Raw genomic sequence first — 10,835 nt, forward strand, 5'->3', positions numbered from 1 at the left:
TTCTCACATCCTTCTATTTATGGACTAACACTATTCCTTAATGCAAAATTCGAACTTCATCTTCTTTGATAAGTTCGAATTTTCTACTTCTGCCTTCCATTTTTCTTTTCTTCTGACACCTCAAGGAATCTCTATACTGTGACATAGAGGATTCCATATTTCCTTGTTCTCTTCTCTTTCTTATGAGCAGGAGCAGAGACAAAGGCATTCTTGTTGAGGCTGGTCCTGAACCTGAAAGGACCTTGAAGAGAAAGCTAAGAGAAGCTAAGGCACAATTCTCTATAGAGGACCTAACCGAATTCTCCAAAGAAGAAGAACACATGGCAGCCGAAAACAACAACAATGCCAACAATGCAAGGAAGGTGCAGGGTGACTTTTCTGCACCTACTCCCGACTTCTATGGGAGAAGCATCTCTATCCCTGCCATTGGAGCAAACAACTTTGAGCTTAAGCCTCAATTAGTTTCTCTAATGCAACAGAATTGCAAGTTCCATGGACTTCCATTGGAAGATCCTCATCAGTTTTTGGCTGAATTCTTGCAAATCTGTGACACTGTCAAGACTAATAGGGTTGACCCTGAGGTCTACAGACTTATGCTATTCCCTTTTGCTGTAAGAGACAGAGCTAGGACATGGTTGGACTCTCAACCTAAAGAAAGCCTGGACTCTTGGGAAAAGCTAGTCAATGCCTTCTTGGCAAAGTTCTTTCCACCTCAAAAATAGAGTAAGCTTAGAGTGGAAGTCCAAACCTTCAGACAGAAGGAAGGAGAATCCCTCTATGAAGCTTGGGAAAGATACAAACAATTAATCAGAAAGTGTCCATCTGATATGCTTTCTGAATGGAGCATCATAGGTATTTTCTATGATGGTCTCTCTGAACTATCCAAAATGTCTTTGGATAGCTCTGCTGGAGGCTCTCTTCATCTGAAGAAGACGCCTACAGAAGCTCAAGAGCTGATTGAAATGGTTGCAAATAACCAATTCATGTACACTTCTGAAAGGAATCCTGTGAACAATGGGACTAGTCAGAAGAAAGGAGTTCTTGAGATTGACACTCTGAATGCCATATTGGCTCAGAACAAAATATTGACTCAACAAGTCAATATGATTTCTCAAAGTCTGTCTGGAATGCAAAATGCACCAAGCAGTACTAAGGAAGCTTCATCTGAGGAAGAAGCTTATGATCCTGAGAACCCTTCAATGGAAGAGGTGAATTACATGGGAGAACCCTATGGAAACACCTATAATCCTTCATGGAGAAATCATCCAAATTTTTCATGGAAGGATCAACAGAGACCTCAACAAGGTTTCAACAATAATAATGGTGGAAGAAATAGGTTCAGCAATAGCAAACCTTTTCCATCATCTTCTCAGCAACAGACAGAGAGTTCTAAGCAGAATAACTCTGACTTAGCAACCATGGTCTCTGATCTGATCAAAACCACTCAAAGTTTCATGACTGAAACAAGATCCTCCATTAGAAATTTGGAGGCACAAGTGGGTCAGCTGAGCAAGAAAATTACTGAACTCCCTCCTAGTACTCTCCCAAGCAATACAGAAGAAAATCCAAAAGGAGAGTGCAAGGCCATCAACATGGCCGAATTTTGGGAGGAAGAAGAGGCAATGAACGCCACTGAGGAAGACCTCAATGGACGTCCACTGGCCTCCAATGAGTTCCCCAATGAGGAACCATGGGAATCTGAGGCTCAAAATGAGACCATAGAGATTCCATTAGACTTACTTCTGCCATTCATGAGCTCTGATGAGTATTCTTCCTCTGAAGAGGATGAATATGTCACTGAAGAGCAAGTTGCCAAATACCTTGGAGCAATCATGAAGCTAAATGACAAGTTATTTTGAAATGAGACTTGGGAGGATGAACCCCCTTTGCTCACCAAAGAACTGGATGACTTGTCTAGGCAGAAACTGCCTCAAAAGAGACAGGATCCTGGGAAGTTTTCAATACCTTGTACCATAGGCACCATGACCTTCAAGAAGGCCTTGTGTGACTTAGTGTCAAGTGTAAACCTCATGCCTCTCTCTGTAATGGAGAAGTTAGGGATCTTTGAGGTGCAAGCTGCAAAAATCTCACTAGAGATGGCAGACAACTCAAGAAAACAAGCCTATGGACTTGTAGAGGATGTTCTGGTAAAGGTTGAAGACCATTACATCCCTACTGATTTCATAGTCCTAGAGACTGGGAAGTGCATGGATGAATCCATCATCCTTGGCAGACCCTTCCTAGCCACAGCAAAGGCTGTGATTGACGTTGATAGAGGAGAGTTGATCATTCAAGTGAATGAAGAATCCTTAGTGTTTAAGGCCCAAGGATATCCCTCTGTCATCATGAAGAGGAAGCATGAAGAGCTTCTCTCAAAACAGAGCCAAACAGAGCCCCCACAGTCAAACTCTAAGTTTGGTGTTGGGAGGCCACAACCAAACTCTAAGTTTGGTGTTGAACCCCCACATCCAAACTCTAAGTTTGGTGTTGGGAGGTTCCAACATAGCTCTGAGCATTTCTGAGGCTCCATGAGAGTCCTTTGTCAAGCTAATGACATTAAAGAAGCGCTTGTTGGGAGGCAACCCAATGTTTTATAATTAACTATTTTCTTTTGTTACTTTATGTTTTTTTTGTAGGTTGATGATCATGAGAAGTCACAAAATCAATGAAAAGAGCAAAAACAGAATGAAAAACAGGAAGAAAAATAGCACACCCTGGAGGACGCACCTACTGGCGTTTAAACGCCAGTAAGGTTAGCTGTTGGGCGTTTAACGCCCAGTCTAGCACCATTCTGGGCGTTTAACGCCAGAAAGGGGCACCAGACTGGCGTTAAACGCCAGAAAAGGGCAAGAAGCTGGCGTTAAACGCCAGAAATGGGCACCAGCTCGGCGTTTAACGCCAGAAATGGCTAGAAACGCAATTTTGCTTGCCATTTGGTGCAGGGATGACTTTTCCTTGACACCTCAGGATCTGTGGACCCCACAGGATCCCCACCTACCCCACCACTCTCTCTCTTCTTCACCCATTCACCAATCACCTCAACACCTCTTCCCCAAAAACCCTTCACCTATCAAATCCCATCTTTCTCTTCACCACTCACATCCATCCTTCATAAAACCCCACCTACCTCACCATTCAAATTCAAACCACTTTCCCACCCAAACCCACCCATACATGACCGAACCCTACCACCCCCCACTCCTATATAAACCCATCTTCACTCCTTCATTTTCACACAACCTAAACACCACTTCTCCCCCTTTTTGGCCGAACCACAAAGCCATTCCCTTTCCCTTCATTTCTTCTTCTTCTACTCTCTTCTTTCTTCTTTTGCTCGAGGACGAGCAAACCTTTTAAGTTTGGTGTGGTAAAAGCATTGCTTTTTGTTTTTCCATAACCATTTATGGCATCCAAGGCCGGAGAAACCTCTAGAAAGAGGAAAGGGAAGGCAAAAGCTTCCACCTCCGAGTCATGGGAGATGGAGAGATTCATCTCAAGGGTGCATCAAGACCACTTCTATGAAGTTGTGGCCTTGAAGAAGGTGATCCCCGAGGTCCCTTTTTCACTCAAAAAGAGTGAATATCCGGAGATCCGACATGAGATCCGAAGAAGAGGTTGGGAAGTTCTTACCAACCCCATTCAACAAGTCAGAATCTTAATGGTTCAAGAGTTCTATGCCAATGCATGGATCACCAAGAACCATGATCAAAGTGTGAACCCGGATCCAAAGAATTATCTTACTATGGTTCGGGGGAAATACTTGGATTTTAGTCCGGAAAGTGTAAGGTTGGCATTCAATTTGCCCATGATGCAAGGTGATGAACATCCTTACACTAGAAGGGTCAACTTTGATCAAAGGTTGGACCAAGTCCTCACAGTCATATGTGAAGAGGGCACCCAATGGAAGAGAGATTCAAGAGGGAAGCCGGTTCAATTGAGAAGGCATGACCTCAAGCCCGTAGCTAGAGGATGGTTGGAGTTTATCCAACGCTCAATCATTCCCACTAGCAACCGGTCCGAAGTTACCATAGACCGGGCTATCATGATTCATAGCATCATGATTGAAGAAGAAATAGAAGTTCATGAGGTTATAGCTCAAGAACTCTATAAGGTGGCGGACAAGTCCTCTACCTTGGCAAGGTTAGCCTTTCCTCATCTCATTTGTCACCTCTGTTATTCAGTTGGAGTTGACATAGAGGGAGACATCCCCATTGATGAGGACAAGCCCATCACTAAGAAGAGGATGGAGCACACAAGAGACCCCACTCATCATGAGATCCCTGAAATTCCTCAAGGGATGCACTTTCCTCCACAAAACTATTGGGAGCAACTAAACACCTTCCTAGGAGAATTGAGTTCCAACATGGGACAACTAAGGGTGGAGCATCAAGAACACTCCATCATCCTCCATGAAATTAGAGAAGATCAAAGAATCATGAGAGAGGAGCAACAAAGACAAGGAAGAGACATTGAGGAGCTCAAGCACTCCATAGGACCTTCAAGAGGAAGAAAGAGCCGCCATCACTAAGGTGGACCCGTTCCTTAATTTCCTTGTTCTTTATTTGTCTGTTTTTCGAAAATTAGTGCTTATGTTTATCTATGCTTGTGTCTTGTGATCATTAATGTCTTAGTGTCTATGCCTTAAAGTTATGAATGTCCTATGAAATCCATCACCTTTCTTAAATAAAAATAAAAAAATTGTTCTCAATTGAAAAAGAAAAAGAATTGCATGAATTTTGAATTTTATAACAGTTTAATTATTTTGATGTGGTGGCAATACTTTTGTTTTCTGAATGAATGCTTAAACAGTGCATATGTCTTTTGAATTTGTGGTTCATGAATGTTGGCTCTTGAAAGAATGATGAAAAAGGAGACATGTTACTGAGGATCTGAAAAATCATAAAAATGATTCTTGAAGCAAGAAAAAGCAATTGAAAAAAAAAGAGAAAATTTCGAAAAAAAAAGGGAAGAAAAGAAAACGAAAAAAAAGGAGAAAAAGAAAGAAATAAAGTTGTGATCCAAGGCAAAAAGAGTGTGCTTAAGAACCCTGGACACCTCTAGTTGGGGACTCTAGCAAAGCTGAGTCACAATCTGAAAAGGTTCACCCAATTATGTGTCTGTGGCATGTATGTATCCGGTGGTAATACTGGAAGACAGAGTGCTTTGGGCCACGGCCAAGACTCAATAAGTAGCTATGTTCAAGAATCATCATACTTAACTAGGAGAATCAATAACACTATCTGGATTCTGAGTTCCTAAAGAAGCCAATCATTCTGAATTTCAAAGGATAGAGTGAGATGCCAAAACTATTCAGAGGCAAAAAGCTAAAAGCCCCGCTCATCTAATTAATATTGATCTTCATAGATGTTTTTGGAATTCATTGCATATTCTCTTCTTTTTATCTTATTTGATTTTCAGTTGCTTGAGGACAAGCAACAATTTAAGTTTGGTGTTGTGATGAGCGGATAATTTATACGCTTTTTGGCATTGTTTTTAGTATGTTTTTAGTATGATCTAGTTAGTTTTTAGTATATTTTTATTAGTTTTTAGTTAAAATTCACTTTTCTGGACTTTACTATGAGTTTGTGTGTTTTTCTGTGATTTCAGGTACTTTCTGGCTGAAATTGAGGGACCTGAGCAAAAATCTGATTCAGAGACCAAAAAAGGACTGCAGATGCTGTTGGATTCTGACCTCCCTGCACTTGAAGTGGATTTTCTGGAGCTACAGAAGCCCAATTGGCGCGCTCTCAACGGCGTTGGAAAGTAGACATCCTGGGCTTTCCAGCAATATATGATAGTCCATACTTTGCCCAAGATTTGATGGCCCAAACCGGCGTTCAAAGTCACCCTCAGGAATTCCAGCGTTAAACGCCGGAACTGGCACCAAAATGGGAGTTAAACGCCCAAACTGGCATAAAAGCTGGCGTTTAACTCCAAGAAGAGTCTCTACACAAAAATGCTTCATTGCTCAGCCCAAGCACACACCAAGTGGGCCCGAAAGTGGATTTTTTATGTCTTTTACTCATCTCTGTACACCCTAGGCTACTAGTTTTCTATAAGTAGGACCTTTTACTATTGTATTATAATTTTTTGATCACTTTAGATCTCTAGATCATCTTTGGACATCTAGTTCTTAGATCATTGGGAGGCTGGCCATTCGGCCATGCCTAGACCTTGTTCTTATGTATTTTCAACGGTGGAGTTTCTACACACCATAGATTAAGGTGTGGAGCTCTGCTGTACCTCGAGTATTAATGCAATTACTATTGTTCTTCTATTCAATTCCGCTTGTTCTTGTTCTAAGATATCACTTGTTCTTCAACTTGATGAATGTGATGATCCGTGACACTCATCATCATTCTCACCTATGAACGTGTGACTGACAACCACCTCCGTTCTACCTTCGATTGGGTGAATATCTCTTGGATTCCTGATACACGATGCATGGTTGATCGCCTGACAACCGAGTGCTCGCCTGACAAACGAGCCAGCCATTCCGTGAGATCAGAGTCTTCGTGGTATAGGCTAGAACTGATGGCGGCATTCAAGAGAATCCGAAAGGTCTAACCTTGTTTGTGGTATTCTGAGTAGGATTCAATGATTGAATGACTGTGACGTGCTTCAAACTCCTGAGGGCGGGGCGTTAGTGACAGATGCAAAAGAATCACTGGATTCTATTCCGGCCTAATTGAGAACCGACAGATGGATAGCCGTGCCGTGACAGGGTGCGTTGAACATTTCCACTGAGAGGATGGGAGGTAGCCACTGACAACGGTGAAACCCTTGCTTAAGCTTGCCATGGAAAGGAGTAAGAAGGATTGGATGAAGACAGTAGGAAAGCAGAGAGACGGAAGGGAAGGCATCTTCATACGCTTATCTGAAGTTCCTACCAATGAATTACATAAGTATCTCTATCTTTATCTTTATGTTTTATGCGTTTATCACCATACCCATTTGAGTTTGCCTGACTGAGATTTACAAGGTGACCATAGCTTGCTTCATACCAACAATCTCTGTGGGATCGACCCTTACTCGCGTAAGGTTTATTACTTGGACGACCCAGTACACTTGCTGGTTAGTTGTGCGAAGTTGTGTTTATGCCATGGTATTGAACACCAAGTTTTTGGTTTCATCACCGGGGATTATTTGAGTTGTGAAAAGTAGTGATCACAATTTCGTGCACCACTTTCCACACATCAAGTTTTTGGCACCGTTGCCGGGGATTGAAATAGATTGACAATGATTAAGTGAAGTGGAGGTCTAGATCAAGCACTTTTTCTTTATTTTTTTTACTGACATACTAACTGTTTGAGAAATTGCCTCTATTAACTCGCTAACAAGTTATCTCAATTAGATACACTCAATTCTCAAGCGTGCTGTTGTTTGGTCACCTTGATTGTTTGCGTGCGAGTTTCTACAGACAAAGGGTATCATGACATGAAACCACCACTCATTACACTCATCAAGAACAATTGTTCTTATGACGAAAATCCATCGGAAGATCCTCAACAGCACATATCCACTTTTCTGAAGACCTGTAATGCAGTCAAAACCGATGGTCCAGATCATGACACTTATAAGATCCTGTTATTCCCTTTTTCATTAAAGGGTGAAGCTGCACAATGGTTTGAAACTTTTCCCCAAGGAAGTATCACTAGTTGGGACGATTTGGTCACCAAATTTCTGGCCAAATTCACCTCATCCAGACAGATCATCCAGTCGAAAGAGGAGGAACATCTATTCACACAAGGAGAAGAAGAACCACTCTTCAAGGCCTGGGAAAGATACAAGAAAGCGACTGATAAAGTGGGCTTTCGAGCTTTCTATGAAGGATTGACCCCAGAAACAAGAAAAGCAGTGGACTACTTCTTAGATGGCCTACTCAAAGCAACAACAATTGCCCAAGGAATTTCAGACTTCAATGACAAAGGAGTCAACAACCAACATTCATTTGAGAAACCACAGAATGCAATCTCAGAAAAAGAAGTGACGAATATTGAAGGGGTGAATGCGTTCAAGGACCTAAACAGACAAATGCACCATCAACCACAGCAAAACATGGAGCTGTCTGCTGCAGTGAATGCCAAATTTCCACCATGGAGACCCCATTCTTATCTGAGAATGAGGGAGTCTCAACATCAAGAACAAGGAAGTTTCCACCAGGGCAACTCCATGACCACAAACAATCAACATCACCCACCCATTAATATCATTCAAAGCCAATACTCACAACACAGACACTCCCAGACTCATCTCAACTGGAGAAGGAACGAGTACCAAAATCACAAACCAAGGGACTTCAATTATAACAACCCCAACTTCACAAACCAACAAAAACACCATTACAGCAATAACAACCACTACATGCTACCATCACACCCACTCTTCCAACCTTTAACATCTCATAACCAACCAATCTCACAAGACTCTCAGAGAATCACAGACTTGGAAATCCTAATAGAGAGAATGATGAAACACCAAGAGGAAACAACAAGGAACCAAGAGATGTTAATCAAAGGAATTGAGGAGCAGATAGCTCAACTGGCGAAGTACTTTGCAGAAATGGGTGAGAAGAAACCAAATACTTTCCTCAAAACCATTGAAGATAAACCAACCAACAACGAAGATGCTACAAAGAAGGAAGGATGGAAAAAGATCATAGAGGACAATGAGAAAATACTGGACCAAGGAAGTACCAGCCAAGAAAAACACAACAATGAATTCTTTCAAGGAGAGACAGAGGATAGAACTAAAGAAAAGCAGAAAATCCCCACTAGGGGATCGAGTGATGATCAATGTTCCAACCATGAAGGTATTCCCACAGTTGTCTGATCACTACATTGTGACTAAGATCCTTCCACAAGAATTTATAGAGGTCATCAAAGAAGAAACCGGAAGGAAGTTCACAGTGAAGAAAGACAAGCTAAGGCACTGTAATTTTCAACCTCCATGATCAGCAAAAATAGAAGATGTCAAGCTAGTGACAATAAAAGAGCGCTTGTTGGGAGGCAACCCAACCTGAGGTAGTTTTCTTTCATAGCTTTTTCAATAAAAATGTTGAATAATTGGTATGGATTGCAAGGAGCTAAGTTTGGTGTTGCACACCAAAACAATTTAAGGGAGAATGAAAGATTCTAAGTTTGGTGTTCCACCAAAAATATCATTTAAAACACATTCTCACCTCTTACATGATGCTAGCTCCAAGCAACCAAACACAGTATTCAACTGTTTAATTGCTTTCTAGCTTTAATTTCATTAACCTTTAGCAAGGACACAAGGTTTCAAATATGGGTAACTTGTTGCATCTGAGACAGTGGCAAACAATTAAGTTTGGTGTTCCCACACCAAAGTAAATCCAGGAGCCACACTATGCATACTAACCAAGTAATTAAGGGCTTGAGAAGCAAGCAACTTTGAGAATTATGCAGGACATGAGTCAACAATTGAAGACATTATGCATCTTAACTCAAAGAGAACACAACAAAAGGAAGAATCAAAGGGCTGCAACTTCAAAGGTTGTATCTAAACTTAATCCTTGCTGCTGTGAAATGTTTTGAATCTGGAAACCATTGTATGTCTTGCTAAAGTGTTTATCTAGTTGCAAGTGAAACTGCTTGTTAAAATTGCTAAATCTGCATAATGCTTGTTATCCATCACTTAGCTTTAAATTTTGTTTTGTTTCCCATATGCTTAAATAAAAGAGACTTGTTTGAATTGAAAAGTGAAATATCCAATGTTGCATAAGTAAGAATGGAAGTTGGTGGTGGTATATGTGTTTGATTAAATGCATAACTCATGAAATAATTGTTGCATAATATCATTCTCATTCAAATGTGAGTTAGCTTGCTGTTACAAAGACTCTTATCAATAATGAAAAAGCCCTTGGTAACGAAAACAGAAAGAAAAGGAAGAAGAAAAAGCCAAAATGGCAAGAAAAACAAAGAATAAAGGTTGGACACCAATAGCTTGGACCCTAGGACATATGCCTGTGGTGTTCTTGTACTAAGATATGCTTGGATGAGTAAATTCTAAGGGGTATTTTAAAACCCGGTCACTTAGATCAATTGATTTGGGATGGCCAATTGAAAGTCCACAATAAAGAGCAACTTAGATACAGAACATTTAGTTATCCAAAGAGATGCTGGGCATCAATGATCCTAGGAAGAATTAGTGAGCAATGTGTCTGTGGTGGAAAGATGTTGAGCAAAAGAAAAAGAAAATAAAGCCAAAGGCTAATACTGCAACATTTGACACCAAACCTCCAAAAGAATAATAAGCTTGTTAAGCATTGTAAGCCAAGAAAAGTTAGCAAGGGAGGAATTAAAAAGTGAGTCTTATAACAGCAAGTTTAGCAAGCCTTTGAGGAAAGATGTACATTATGTAACAGCAACAATAATTGAGTTGTCATTGTCTGCATAAAGACTCCATAAATCAAGTTCTGCTATATGCCTAATAAGGATATGTGCTCTTTTCTTATTCATATCATTTACTCTTAGTTTTGATGCTTGCTTGGGGACAAGCAAGATTTAAGTTTGGTGTTGTGATGACAAGTCATCATATACCCATTTTTCAAGCTAATTTCACTTGTTTTGTTAGTCTTTATGCACTTTCTTGCTTCCTAAGTAAGTGATTTGGAGTGAAAATGCATAACTTCTTTAAATCAAGCAACCACCATGAAACTAATGTTAATTCATGAGGTTTAAGCTAATTTTAATTGAATTTTAATTGATTTATAAGCCTTATAAATTTAGTGATACTTGGAGTGGTTGTTTTGGTTTATTTCAGGTGAAGAAAAGAATAAAAGAGAAAAGCGTGGCCTAAGAAAGCGTTACCCA

General features: G+C 40.6%; 1 non-coding gene across 1 annotated transcript; it reads right to left on the bottom strand.

The window, feature by feature from the left end:
• Positions 1–725: 725 nt before the first annotated feature.
• Positions 726–833, bottom strand: LOC112793077 (small nucleolar RNA R71). The gene has a single exon (XR_003197787.1). It is a non-coding gene; the product is annotated as a small nucleolar RNA R71 (small nucleolar RNA).
• Between the last annotated feature and the right edge of the window lie 10,002 nt (positions 834–10,835).

Source organism: Arachis hypogaea, chromosome 3, assembly GCF_003086295.3.
Source record: "Arachis hypogaea cultivar Tifrunner chromosome 3, arahy.Tifrunner.gnm2.J5K5, whole genome shotgun sequence".
Taxonomy (NCBI): Eukaryota; Viridiplantae; Streptophyta; class Magnoliopsida; order Fabales; family Fabaceae; genus Arachis; species Arachis hypogaea.